Source organism: Haliotis rufescens, unplaced genomic scaffold, assembly GCF_023055435.1.
Source record: "Haliotis rufescens isolate VD_foot unplaced genomic scaffold, xgHalRufe1.0.p SCAF_43, whole genome shotgun sequence".
Taxonomy (NCBI): domain Eukaryota; kingdom Metazoa; phylum Mollusca; class Gastropoda; order Lepetellida; family Haliotidae; genus Haliotis; species Haliotis rufescens.
The window spans coordinates 2,845,262-2,861,162 of NW_025964146.1; positions in this window are offsets into that span (position 1 = coordinate 2,845,262).

The window sequence follows — 15,901 nt, forward strand, 5'->3', positions numbered from 1 at the left end:
CGATGGTAAGATCACCACTATCAGTCTCAATGTGTTCTGATTACAAATACCTTGGTACTGTAAGTTTTTCCGTTGTTTAGCCATTCTCCAGAGATCCATGTAACAGAAGTATACATCACTGTCGTCAATGCTCAAACCTTATTACCGCTAATTTTAATCGCGATTTTCTGAACGAGTTCTCTGTTATCGTCGGTAGATAACAAATTACTAATTTCAAACTAATTGTAAATGCTAGTTGGGCAGTTCCTGGAACTAACACATCGTGAGCGCCGAGATTAGGAAAGCGAACTAGAAGTGTTTGATTCTGATCAATGGTACTCGGGTTATTAGTTATAGTTACAGACTGGCGAATGGCTTTGACCCCAAAAGGATCCCGAAGTCTACGTTGTGGATTTTACTTGCGTCGTATTGCGCATACATTGAAATTATATATTGAAATTATGTAACCTTATGTTTAACATAAACATGGATGATTTTAATCTAGATAACATAACTGATACTAGTACAATCGAAGAGGGTACTGATGAAATCAGCTTTATGAATCTTAACTTTAATGATTATTATGATGCCTTAAAAGAAGACAAAAAATATGTTACTCCTAATGGTCGTGACTATTCCAAGTTTATGATAGATAGTAAAGGAAATTTGCGACTGCCTGGCTCTCAGGATATTGATCTTACTCGTAAGCCCCTAGCCTTGTCTTAGATAGCCGGAAACATGGCATCAACATTATTCGTAATGAATTAGGTTTTGTAGACTACTAACGAGAAAAACTTCCTGCGAAGACTACTAAGGTTCTTCAGACTGCGTACTGAACTCGATGCAAGCGCAGCTGCCATAGATAAAGATAATTTGGAAGACGTACCACAACACACTAAGCGGGTCTCTGATGCACTCGAAGAAACCTTGGCTACCATTGATGATCCCCTGTTACAGGTATCACCATCTTTGAAGCTCAGTATTACGGATTTACGAGGTCTTGACAAGGCAATGCAAACAATGTGGGGAGAACTCATCAATGATATAGCCAAGCTATCTGAACTCAACAAGCATATAGCTTATGAGAAAACAAAATTTGAACAGGCGGGCAATGAATTCAGTCGACGATGCATTTTGGAAAGATTGCATAACTTAAAAGACAAAAGATCAGCCCGCCTCAAAGCTGCTTCGAATAATAGAGAGGCACTTCGGTCACAAATCAGTCAAATTCAAGAAACTATTGATCAAGTCCTCAACGATGATACTACATTTGCCGATAAAAGAGAACAGGGGATAACCATTGCCAGTATTTTAACTGCATTGGGATTTATTACATCGACTTTGACTCTCATGTTAAACGGTGGTGGTGGACCACCTACACCACCCACACCACCCACACCACCCACTGAAATGGTGTAAAAGAGTGGATAAAAAAAAGCATTTAAAAGCATTAGGAGAAGCACTGGAAGAGCTCACTGGGAAAGCCACATCTGCACTTCCCCGGATAATAGGGTGTATTGTTTCCTGGCTCTTGAATTTATGAGCTAAGACCGCCACTTGGCTTAGTCAAAACTTGTGGGCACTGATCGTAGAAAATGCCAGGCTGTTGTACTTATCCGTTAAAGACTATTTATCCAAATTATGAGTTAACAAGCTGCGACTCCACCTACTATAAGCGCTGTTTTATCATCGATATGTTGTTGATTTTTAGCTGCAATATGTGGCGGCACTTGTGGTTGTGCTTCAGTAGATGACTGTTTCGGTGGTTTTACTATTCCTGTTTCACCTGTGATTTGTTTGCGTTATTAACACAGTATTAATATCTGAATTTATACCTGTTTTTCGTTGATCGGAAGCAACAACATTTTTTTATTATTATAGCCTATCACTTGACTGATCTTAAGTTCAATATTACTCAGAGACATGTATAGTCCTGTCATATAAACGTAGTCTACTTTGGATTGAGCGTACTGTAATACATCTTGATAACGTTTTATACAAAATGGAATGCCAACTGGTGAATTAATAGCATCCTCTACGTTTGCGACGAACTGTTTTTGTGCATCGAGCGCCGTCCCAGAACCAATTATTCCCGTTCGTGTTTGCTATTGTGAACCAAGAATGCATAAGTTCTTATTGATTCATTAATTCTTACAACTCCTGGGTTAGTAAAATTATTTTCTGTTTTATCATTAAGAAATTCATTCAAGCGTTTGCAGTATTGTTTAGTTGCACAAATTTTGTAACAATATAAGCTAAACCACTCTTAAAGCTCATAAGATCTCCTCTCCAATCGTTACTCAAAAGTTCCCAGCCATGATTAAGATTATGTATTCTTACAAAAAGATTGTTTTTCTGTAACAACTTAAATGGATCGAACGGTTGATGAGTTTTTTTTTATTAAATCATCACTTTCTTCTTTAACAGCTCTTCGTCCACAGTACAGAACACCTAGGCCATAGTTAAGTCCTTTAATACGCCAATATTTACCCGTAGAAATATTAAATTCCTGACAAATACGCTCATACACGAACCTATTGTACAGATTATCTGAGGAATTCCATGCTTGATCCTGTGGTAATGGGGCACTAATTTCTTTAGGTATACGTCTAATCTGAAAGTACACATGAAATGATAAAACATACTTATTTAGTTCAAATCCTGGGGCATAAAGAGATACAACACTTCCTGTTGTTGCACACCATATGGCAAAGTTTAACTGGTTTTGCCAAAATTGCATTGGATTGTGGAACCAATCGTGCACCATTTTATCACTAGTTGCCATGACCCTGTATTTTTAAAAGATATCAGTGAAATGAACAAAAAACTTAGCACCAGAGGCTCTTACTAAAATCGACTGATTCGTAATGTAAGTTGATTTCATATTTAAGTTATGATATAGTATCTTTGTATATTTAATATGTATGTTACACTCCCAGGAATAACAAATAGCCAGTCTATTCAACTGCTTCATGCCATGGATAACTTGGCTCTCTGCAATGTAATGTATTACCTGCGGTGGACCAATATAAATGCTGCGAGAGGTAATAATAAGTTTGTAATAGGTGAATTCAATGTTGAAATCACTCCTATCAATATATCTGATGGGTATTACAGTGTATGCTCACTCAATGAAATTGTTAAGCCTTTTGGAGTTAGTCTCACACAAAATGAGTCGAATGGGATGCTGATTTTAAGCACTGGAGAAAAGCATGTAAGTCTTTACAAGAACTTATCAGATACACTTGGATTACTGAGAGAATATATATTACCCGACGAAAACATTGCATGGAATTAAATTGCCTGATTTAGTTCCCTATAAAGAGTTGTGCATCCATATTGATCAGATCAGTACGACGGATAATAATCAACTCGAAAGTCCTTCAACTCTGCTAAGAGATATTCCAGTCAAAGATGAAAAATACAATATAAAAAGTTAAAGCTAGATATTATTTCAGACCTCAAAATTTCTGTATTGGATGTAAAACATCAACCTGTACATATAGGATACTTGAGTGTAACACTCCATATTATAAATAATGGTTGATTCGTCAGGCCCTGGAACACATAACCTTAGACAATATTATACAATTGCGCTTTCCGATCTTGGAGACACAGAAGGATTTGGTAAACCCGGTACCGATGGCAAGTTATACACTTTATAAGATAATGTATACAAGCGGAAAGTAAATACGGCTGGGGTCCATGCAGGTAGCAAAAGTACTGTAAGTCCCCATGGACCCTAGCATGGTGATCTACCTTCAGCTGCTGACGATCTGTAGCCCATTTTTATATTGTATCGTCATGTATTGTGCTATGCTCTTTTATAATTCCTTACTAGTTTTATATCTTTTTTCTGTGATAAATCTAGTGATTTTACTGTCCTTCGTTGACAGGTTTTTAAATCAGTTTAAATATATGTATAATGTTTAAATATTGATAGTCATGATATGGCTGAAATATTGCCGATGTGACTTAAAATTTAACTCACTCACTCACTTACAAGCGGAAAGAAAATGTATTTAAGAGATTTAAGTGATGTCGACGTTAGTAGACTCAATAAAAACACTTCATACAATCTTACTCGCAATGATGATAATAAATGGACCATGGTCGAAGTAAAAATCGAGTGGCTACTGAATATCGTCATGACCCCACCATATGTGATGACTAGTTAGGGACATCAATTAACTCAGATAATTAATAGTTGGATCGTACGGGGGGTTATATCCCCTCAAAACGAAAAAGTGTGTTAGTCTCTCCCCTGCGTGAAAACCCGGGTCATATGTATTTGAGTTGTCCATCATATAAAAATGTCAGTTTAAATTTGGTTATTGAATTCAATGATATAAAACAGAAATTGAATGCTATACCTGATCTTTCTACACTTATTATTGAAGTCTTGTTTGGAGATGCACCAGAACATGCCTTGACATATTACCAGGTCTATCAATTAAATGGCTTAAGAAACACGAACGTCAACGTTGTAGTATTATTTATATGGGAGCATCACCAGTTGCAACCCTTGAGGAGTTAAAGTTAATAAAAGTGAAAACATTTCTCTTACTAAGATAATTATGCTGTATAATATACATTTAATAAGGTTGACTCTCTAAACATTTAAGCAAGACAAATTAAAGACTATTATAAGATATAATAATGTACATTATGGGTTTATATCCGGTGCTCGATGAACCATCTGAAAAGATGCATACTGTTGATGGATTTTGATAACATCAAATAGGCGACATAAAACATCGAATAGAGAAGGATAGGGAGTTGAGTGTATAAAAAGTATCGCAGAGCTGTGAATGTTCTCGAAGGAGTTGACACTGCGCTTGTACCAGCTGGCATGGGACTCTGTGTAGCCGGTGTTGATTTATATCAACTATGATCGCCACGCCTATCATACTTGGTATGGAAGTAGCAGCCAGAGTTTCAGGACTGGCGGGAATAAAAATTTATAAAATTTAATTTATTTCTCGTAAGTTTCAAAAGAAAGCATTAAAACATAATAATATTCGGATACTCGCCGAAGCAAAGTTGAACAGCATTGAGGATCATATACTGAGTCAAATTAAAAACTTCACATTTTTAAAAGTAATCCCATATATGATATACAATGGACAAATGTATCAGAGAAGGTAATTTTTTATCATTAATGTCCAAAGAAGGATTTTAATTAACGGTTGTAACCATAATTTGTTCCAAGCACCTACGGTATTCGGTGATAACTTCAACAGTTTAAATCATAAGTCCCAAGCACGAGAATCTGATGGCACACAAGTTCAGTAGCGTGTATGGCCACCATGTGCGTTGACAAATGCCACACAACGCCTCCGCATTGACCTTGTGATGCTTGTGAACACATGATTGGGAAGACGACACCATTGTTGCTGCAAAATGGTGCCAAGATCTTGCAAATTCTGTGGTTGGTTATGGAGAGTGCGCAGACTTGTTGGATGGGATTGAGGTCGGGAGACCTTGACGGCCAGTCTATGACGTTGACTCCCGCAATCTGAAGGAAATTCCTTGTCAAAATTGCTGTGTGGGGTCTGGCATTGTCCTGTTGGAAGGTCAAAGCGGGTCCATGTGCTGCCATAAAAGGCAGAAGTTCTGGTGCCAGTACCTGGTCACGGTAAGCAGCAGCGTTACGGTAGCCACGGATGACAAGAAGCCTGGAACGTGCATTGCCACAGAAAGCACCCCACACCATGACACTTCCGCCTCGAAATCTGTCAACTTCCTGTACACAACACTGGGCGTAACGTTCATGACGGAGCCTCCACACCCTCGCCCTACCATCAGATTCGAAGATTTAATCGGGATTCATCACTGAAGACGACTTGATTCCAAGTCCATCGAAAGTGTCGCTGTGCCCACAATTGACGTTGACGTCTGTGTAATTGAGTCACAATCATCCGGGAGTATGGGCGTCGTGCTTGAAGGTGAGCAGTTCTCGGTTTCGAACAGTTTGCCCACTCAGTCTACCCCTAAATAGTTCATTTCTGGTTGATGTAGCCGTCAAAAATCGGTTACGGAGGTGACGTAAGACAATCTGACGTCACACGTTGTCGACCTGCCGATGGCACGTTTATGTTGCACATTTGAAAGGCGTGGCATGACAAATGGCCATAAAAACTTTTGTTTTCTTGTGTTTTTATTTTTTTGTTAATGACTGCTAACAAGTATGGCTGAAAACACGTGCGGTATTATGGCCACGTGACCAGTTGCACGTGAGAAAACACTTTTGCCTCTATAGTGCTGTGCACATGATTTTGATCAATTCACCTGCACAAAAACGAGAGTTATCTGAAGACAATACGTGGCCATTACTGTTTAAATACACAATAAGGGCCGGCAATGATAACTGGTCAAAATGTTAAAATTTTAGGATTGTGAAGTTTTTAATTTGGTTCAGTATATTTCATCAGCACTGGCTGATTGTAAGATATCCGAGGATGAGTTTTGTTAAGTGTTGTCAGAACTAACCAAATACAATGTAATGAAGCAGGAGATTCGATCCAATTCTCGTAAGACCTGTGGTATTAGCAAAGACGAGAAAAAAAAGAGACAACAAGCATGTCAATTATTCCATGCCAAAACCAAAGAACTGGTTGGAGATTAAACATAGATTGTTTCCTATCGTTGGATCACATCGCATAAAAATACAAAAACTTAAATGAATGCTTACATAAGTAAATAATAATGGAGAATTACAAGCCAATCAAATGGCGAGAATTACCACTGGGTATATATTATATCATTGATATCAAACCAACCAAATATGGTCATCAACTGTTTCTTTCCAATTTCGAAAAAGAGTATATAGTCCGGTCTCCTTGTAAAATGAACGAAAAACTTAGTAAAAATGTTGAATATCACTTTGTTCAAAATAATGGTATGCATATGAGTAAAAATAATAGAGAATATTTTCATTACAATTTAGTTTAGTCTCATGACGATCATCATTTTTGCATTAAAAATTCCCTCTGTAGTAGCAGTATAGGTAAATAAATCTGGCTCCAGTGGAAGTGGTCCAGAACTGTCATTTTCTATACTACTACATAAGAATCATAGAAATACTCTACTAGAATAGTTGCGTCCCCTAGCTGTCACAGGATCCTTGTGCTTGCATTCACTTCATGTAATATCCCTTATCTGTTCAAACCACCTATCATGTGACGAGTTGTGCCCCTAAAAAGCGAAATAATGGAATGAATAGTCAGATTCGTTGACTTGGTTGATAGCATCTCAATGGACCCTGATGGCGTAGCTTAACACGTTGTGAGAAACTGCATTTTACTCACCAGTTCAAGAAAGACACAACCAGAAGATCGATACACGACCCGTTTGATGTCTCAGGTAGTGATAATGATTAAATACTGAAGTGATTGATCAATAAACGTTTCCCATCAGGGATAAGTTCAATTTCAAATACAAATCGTCACATCAAGACATTCCTCTAGCCAATCTGAACAGAAAAGTAAGGGGAAGAACTCAGAAAGCTACTCACCGGCTCCAGATAAACACACCCAGCGGCCGCCTGCAGATCGGAACACGTCCCGTTTGATGTCTCAGGTAGTCTGTGACACACCTGTCCACTCTGGAGATCATCACAGATGTTGACGGACATGCAGCTGGAATCTCCAAGACAGTTTACCAAACATTGACCTTGAGACGCCACAACATCAGATTCGACAGGAGTCACCGCAAGCATGAAACCTTCAGAACATCCGGGCAATTTTATGAAAAGTTCCCCTTGAAACTCACTCCAAACCGAATAGTCAACGATGAGCAGTAAAGTGGTGACAAACAATAGTTCAGAAGACATTGTAAACATTTTGCACTTGATATTCTAACTTAGGAACACTTCTGACGTTTCCTATTTCTGACGAATATGTCACTGCATTTATATGTGTTGCCGATTGATGGTACGTTGAGTGATATCTTCAATCCCTTTAAGAATAATAGACGCCGTCCCCATGACAAGTATTGCTCCAATCAGGAAGCTAAACGGAAATTCCGACCAATAAGCATGTTTCTTGAGCGATACAAGTTTGTTGGTTACTTTGATAAATTACAGAGATGTACAAATCACTTGAATCGATTTGTAAACGTTTGTCTGTTGCTAACAGACATGTGATGTTTTTGTTCCTGGGACTGCTTATGTTCAATTTTATTAATCTCTTATAAAAAGGAAAGATTTATCTGTAAGGTTGCACATCTAGACACCAAGATACAACCGGCATCAAGTCTGAGTCACGCAACTAGCTAGTTACGATATTGGCTATACGTGTCTTGACTATTTCAAGGCATAAACATACCAAAGCAGGAGTTTTGAAAAAAAATCGTTATTGACAATGTCTTGACGCAAAGTATTTTTCCCCGATTGTCTGAAATGGCTTGATTGTTAATACTCAGAAAAGAATCTTAATTATGTCAAAACATTTAATTTTTAGTTTGTACACCACTGTGTATCCACACGACACTCTTCAGAAAGAAGGGCAGTCGAGTAGCCTAGTGGTTAAAGCTCATCCGGCCAAGACAGAACCGGCAAATCAGATATCTTGGAGCCCAGAAGTGTCAGAGGAGACATAAGAAAATGCTATAAAAATAGAAAAGTGGGATATATGAAGATCAAAGGTCGTAGCTAACCAAATCATGTTGTCCCCAAAACATTATTAGGCACTCGTGAAGAGCAACCTCCTCATGGTGAGTGCTGGGTAATGCTAAAAGCTCTTCTGCGTGTGGAACCGGGGCAGAATGTTTCCAAAGCACCCCATTGCTGGTCGTAAAAGGCGACCGAATTGGGCAACCTGTTTGCCGTGGGTTGCGCCCCTGTGTCAGTGGAGGAAGGGATTCTGGTGGTTGAGGGCACTGGAGCCAGGAACCAGTGTTCCTTTTGCGCAACACACCACTTTGACCCAGACTTCACCTAGACGAGTGGTAGAATGGGCCCGGTTCTATCAATTGGCTGGTCATGCCAAGCCCTGTGTATGGAAAACATTCATGTCAAAAATATTTTGCATTATTTAAATGCTGTAGTTTAATGTTATTTATGAAAATGTTATAATATGAATTTTGCCTAGAGTCCTATGCCAGAAGGTGGTGGCTCATGGGCCAATCTGGTGTATCCATTTTCTTGTCATGGGCGGAACCAGCCTGGCATATAATTTGGTATACAAATATTGCTATTTGTGTCATATTCGCTGGCGTACAACAGCCCTGTATCCCTGGTGTTTGCATCCTGGAGACCCGATGCAATTTAACACTGTCCTTGTTGATACTCCATGGTGGGTGGGGAGCAGGACTGCTGAATCATTTTCTTTCACCATGTCTCAAAATCATTCTGGTTCTCAACGAAGGCATTTAGATACAAGTTCGAGTGAGACGGAGACACACGTTGATACTTGGGCTCGATTCCTTGTGATCGAAGCTGCAGATCATGAACCAATCAAACTGAACCCTTTCGCTATATCTAAAGCTGTTCATGGCTATTGCGGGGATGTGAAAAACGTAACACGTTTGCGCAGTGGATCTCTTTTGTTGGAATATGTGCGAAAGCAGCAATCTATCAATTTATTACCAATCACCCAGTTTGCTAATGTGAAGGTTGTTGTTTCTGCGCACCGGACTCTGAACTCTTGCCGTCGCATTGTCCGTGACAGGACACGTTCACTGTCGGATATGTCAGAAGCTGAAATGTTTCAGAACTTCAAAATCAAGGTGTTCAGTCTGTCAAACGTTTCACCCGAAAGGATGAAAAATCAAATATTGTAAACACAAACACATATCTGTTCACTTTTGACCGTCCAACGGTTCCGAACTCAATTAAAGCTGGTTATGTCAACATCGGAGTGGAGGTGTTTGTCCCCAATACACTCCGATGCTATAAGTGTCAAAAGTTTGGACATGTTTCGAAAACTTGTACTTGCTCGATTGTTTGTAATCATTGTGGTGGCAACCATGACAGTACAGACTGTAGTGTACGTAGATCTGAAGTGTATCAACTGTGAAGGCCAATACATGGCCTCTTCCAAATCCTGCCCTGTGTTCCAAACGGAAACACAAATTCTGAAACTAAAATGTGAAAAAAACATATCTTTTGCAGATGCTAGGAAGCTTGTCAATCAGTCAAGATCCCCTTCAACTACTCTAAATTACTCAGCTGCTGTGGCAAAACCTGTTAAAACCACTTCATCTGTTCAGTGTCAAACCGGTTTGACATGGGTCACTTCAGTTCAACGAGTTGAAACTGCGTCTATCACTAACATCGATATATCTGACAGTCATTCTGCATCATCACCCGATAGTGATCAGGCAGAGACTCAGACTTCGCATCAGACTCCTCCAGAAGAACCAGTTGTTCTAGACCGAAAATTATCGCAAAAACAACGAAAAAAGTTAAATAGAAATCAGACACCCAGTACCCCGTCTCTTCAGAAGTATCTCTCCACAACTCCTTCAGTGCTTTAGACATGGAGGTGACTCCATCATCAGACAGTAGCGGTGGGAGTTCTTCTTCCTCACGTTCACGTGAGAGATCACCCATTGAGCCACCATGACTTAACCATTACATTTACTACAATGGAACTGTAGAGGACTTAAGAATATTTATAATGATTTACAACTTTTAATTAAGGATTTATAACCATCAGCGATATGTCTACAAGAAACATATTACAAAGACACTGATAAATTCGATATAAGAGGTTATACCTCCTACAATGTCTTTTCACCTCCAGGTGCAAAAGTCACTGGTGGTTCTTCAATATTCATGAAACACGGCGTTATCCATAGCCCTGTTCATCTTGCTACTCCTCTTCAAGCTGTAGCCGTCCGTGTAACCTTACACATAGTTTTTACTTTGTGTTGGCTCTATATTCCACCATCTTCTTCCCTTCGACAGTCTGAACTTCAAGCTCTTTATGATCAACTCCCCAAGCCCTGTATTATTATGGGCGATTAAAATGGGCACAATCCACTCTGGGGTAGTGTTCAGACAAATAACAAGGGTAAACTTTTGGAAGATTTCATTTCGAACAATGACTTGTGTATCCATAATGATGGTTCAAACACATATCTACATCCCGGTACAGGTACCTACTCTGCTCTTGATTTATCACTCACTTACTCTGATTTATTAAACGAATTTGAATGGTCCGTCCATGAAGACCTCTGTGGCAGTGATCATTTCCCAACCATTTTAAAACCTGTCTTACCTTCAGATGTTCCTCCTTCAACAAGATGGAACTTTACTAAGGCCAACTGGCCTTTATTTGAAATGCTTGCATCCAATAAATTAACACCTGATCTGTTTCTTGATGCTACTGACCCTGTACAATTATTTTCTGATGAATTAAACAAAATCGCTGATGAATGTTTTCCTAATTCCTCTACAAATCCACACATCCGTAAACCATGGTTTAATAATGACTGCAAACAGGCCAGGAAGGCAGGGGAAATGGCTGAGCACTATTTCCGTCGCCATCCCATGGTCCATACTTTGAATAAATATGAAATCTTAAATGCTAAAGCCAGGCGTACGTTTAAACAAAATAAACACCAATCTTGGCAACATTATGTTTCCAAAATAAACTCACGACCGCCCATGTCCAAGGTATGGAACATGATACAGAAAATTAAAGGAAAGGGTTCTAAATGTAGCATCCACCATCTTAAGATCTACCCATCAAACGTTTAGACTCACTGAAACCACTCACTATATCTCGTAGGAAAATCGTATTTGTGAAATATAGTTCGTTTGCAAGGGTGACGAATGGTAAGGCCTCTGGTGGCACAAGTGTTCTAGTGAAACAGGAAACACTTCATAGCCCTATTGCACTAAATACTTCCTTACAGGCTTTGGATTTGTCCATTTCTGACCCATCACTTTTTAATGGATTTTCATGGTCAGTTCATGGTGATTTGTGCGGCAGTGATCACTTTCCTACTGTGCTTAAAGTTATATCTCCCTTTGAGGATAGTTCCATTTCCAAATAGCAATTTTCCAAAGCTGATTGGCTATCTTTTAGCTCTTTGTGTAGCACTCAATTGAAAGTTGATCATTTCATAAATGATCGGGACCAAATGAAACTGTTTTCTGATACCTTATTAAACATTGCCACTGATACCATCTCTAAGGCCTCGACAACTCCACGTATAAATACACCATGGTATAATTATGATTGCAAAACAGCTAGAAAAAAAGGAAAGAGGCTGAAAGAATGTTCTATAAACATCCGACAAAGGATAACTCAAACCACTTAAGGATATCAAGAGCAAAGGCTCGTAGAACAATTAAAAACAATAAACGTAGCAGCTGGAGACATTTTGTTTCAGAATTCAATACCCGTACTCCTCTCAGTAAGGTCTGGAATGTGGTTAGAAGAATAAAAGGTAAAGGGTCATCTAGCAGTGTTCAACACTTGCAAACTGATACACTAACATCCAAAAAGTACATGGCTAATAAGCTGGCAGATACAATTTGTAAAAATTCATCATCTTCCAACTATGATCCCAAATCTTAAATCAGCAGGAAGCGAAGATTCTGAATTTTAGACGATAATTCTGAAGATTATAATGAATCGGTTATTTTGCCCTTCTTCTTGGCATGACGCTACTATCATTCCTGTCCCAAAACCAGGGAAGGATCACAAGAATCCATCTGATTACCGTCCAATAGCTTTAACAAGTTGCATCTGTAAAACCATGGAACGAATGATCAACAGGCGACTTGTCTGGTATAATCTGATAACTGATATTCAGCCTGGTTTCAGGCATCAGAGGAACACCATTGATCATCTCGTTCGATTAGAGTCATTTATACGCAATGGTTTCATTAATAAGCAACATGTTGCAGCATATGCTTTTTAGAAGATAGACAATTTAAAGTTCGAGTAGGCTCCACATTATCAGAGGTATATGATCATGAAATTGGGGTCCCTCAGGGTAGTATTTATCAGTGACACGTTTGAGCATAAAAATAAATAGCCTTGCAAAAGTTTTAAATAATAATATTGATTGTTCGTTATTTGTTGATGATTTCAATGTATCTTGCCGTGGTAGAAATATGACTACCATTGAAAGACAGTTACAACTTTGTCTCAATAAAATACATAAATGATCTCTAGAAAATGGTTTTAAGTTCTCTAAAACTAAAATCTGCTGTATTCATTTTTGTAATAAACGGAAACTACATAAAGATCCAGAATTGACTTTGAATGAAACTCCAATGAAAGTGGTCAAAGAAACCAAGTTTTGGGGTCTTACCTTTTATCATAAGTTATCTTTTATACCTCATATAAAAGATCCGAAGGCTAGATGTCTGAAAGCACTTGATATCCTTAAGATAGTATCAAATGCTAAATGGGGTGGAGACCAACAAACTCTGTTACATCTCTATAGAACATTGATTACGGCTGTTTCATATATGGTTCAGCCCGTAAATCGTGCACTAAAGAGCTTAACACCATTCACCATCAAGGTCTTAGATTGTGTCTGGGTGCATTTGGAACCTCCACTGTTGAATGTTTATATGTTGAAGCTAAAGAACCTTGTCTCGATATCAGAAGAATAAAACTGGCACTGCAATACGTTACAAAACTTTCAATCCATCCAATCCGGCATTTAACATTGTTTTTAATCCCCCTTATCAGACTTTGTATGACAAGAAACCTAATTCAATTCCTCCACTTTGTATTAACAACACATTACTGATCTAAATATTTCTTCCATTGCAAAATATACACTACCTGAAGTGCCACCATGGCAGTCAATACAGCCTAATGTCTATTTTGAGTTAACAAACTTGAAAAAGGCAGATACGAACTCTTTACCATATCAACAAGCATTCCTGGAACATCAGTATAATGGATATACAAGTATATACACTGATGGATCCAACAATGATGAGAAGGCGTCAGCTGCAGCTGTCACGCATGATGGTATTCTATCAATACGATTAACTGATGGAAGTTCAATTTTTACAGCAGAGGCTAAGGCTATACTATTAGCCTTGCAACTTATTCAATGTTCGAAAGAGACCATGGTGTTTTATCATTTTTTCTGATAGTTTATCCTGTCTACAGGCAATCAACAACCATAAAACAGACCATCCTTTATTAGTTGAAATTTTGAAATGTCACTTGAATTTGTCCGTGGCTAATAATGACATAATCTTTTGTTGGCTCCCCAGTCATGTTGGCATCAATGGAAATACTTAAACAGATTCTGCAGCTAAAGCAACTCTTGGGAAATCGTTCTCGATAGCTACTTTCCAATATACTGACCTAAAACCTGCTATTTGCCAATAAGTTAGCAATATATGGCAGCAAAGCTGGAATAAACAAGTATTGAATTAGCTCCATGCCATACAGCCCCTGATTGGAAACCATGGCCCTACTGGATTAAGACGTCAGGATGACAGATGAAAAGATGTAGATTATTAATTTTGAATGTCAGTTTTTACTGTTAACTGTGATAAGGGGCTTAAGTTTTAGTGATCGTCGTCATCACTTTAAAATAATGTTGACTAAAGAAAATTAATTTTGTTTTTCTAGCCGCGAATAGCTGGAATATTGCTGATGCGGCTTGCTCACTCACTCACTCACTCACTCACTCACTCACACACCTGTACACCAAACAATGCAATCACTTTTAAGAAATTTTTTTCTTTCATAATCGCAGTTTAATCATCCAAATTCATTTCCATAGCACCAAACTACTGAGACAAATCAAACAATTGAATACAAAAGGAACCAATAAATGCCATGTACTCGAAGGGACATTGCCGCATTCTCCTTTTACCGCGTTGTCGCCCTTACGAAAACATGAAAAAAGTCCCTAAATTAACCAATGTGCGACAATGCAGATTTCAAGGTAAGTGAATTAATCTTCGCATGTGGTATTTGTTCACCTAAAGTGATTCTAAAATCACCAGCCAGCCATGAACCTTGACAAGGAAACCTATCTTGGGACTTATTGCTTTGTTGTTTGTCGGTTTGTCGAATTATCTAGCTAGTTTCCATTTGCCCATTGCTATTTACATTCTTTTACCTATCAGTGCTAATTGACCTCGTCCTCCCGTTTGCCCATTGTCCATTGCCTAGTGTCCATTGCCAATTACCGATCAGTGATAATTTAAGTCCTGGCTTCCAGCTATCCATAATTATCAGCGCTAATTACTGTGAAGTGTTGGCTTCCGTTGTCTATTGCTAATCATTTACCAGGTCTAATTATCTGTTGGCTTCCCTTGCATAACTCCCCACCTTTTGTTATCTTATAACTTTTGTTGTTCTTAAATGTACATATATATGCTCTCTGCCTCATAGGATTCATTCACCTGATGAAGGAGTAAGCATATAAGTAAGTAATACATAAATTCTCTTCCTTATGACGATTATTACCCAAGACTTGAAGATGACTACCAGGGTCATTAACGTGAAGATAATTCCTCACTTCTGTGTCGTCTCTCACAGTAGATCTCTGTGAAGTCATCAGGGAATCCTTGAAGAGAATCACGAATGTATTTGTTAAAATATAATGAAAAGTAACAACATGATTATCGTACGAATTCGAAGCTAACATTGAATCAAATTTCTATAATTCTAAGCGACAAAACTCTTTCTGTCTTCATGAGAAATAACTGCCAAAAGCATAGTCTATTGTACATGTCCGTGTGTATGGATTCCATTGCACGATTTCGATATAAGTATGTATTTATGAATCACTATCAGGTGTTCACTAAAGCTGGGCGCTCTCTGCCTCGCCGTGGCACCAGTCACAAACAAATGCAAAGGCAAGTCAATTGTTCACACGAAAATCTTTATAAAGGCTTTATTAAGGCCTTTTTATGTTTTAACGCTGATCAAACAACATTTGCGCAAGAGTCGTATGATGCGCTTGGAAAGAAGAGCTT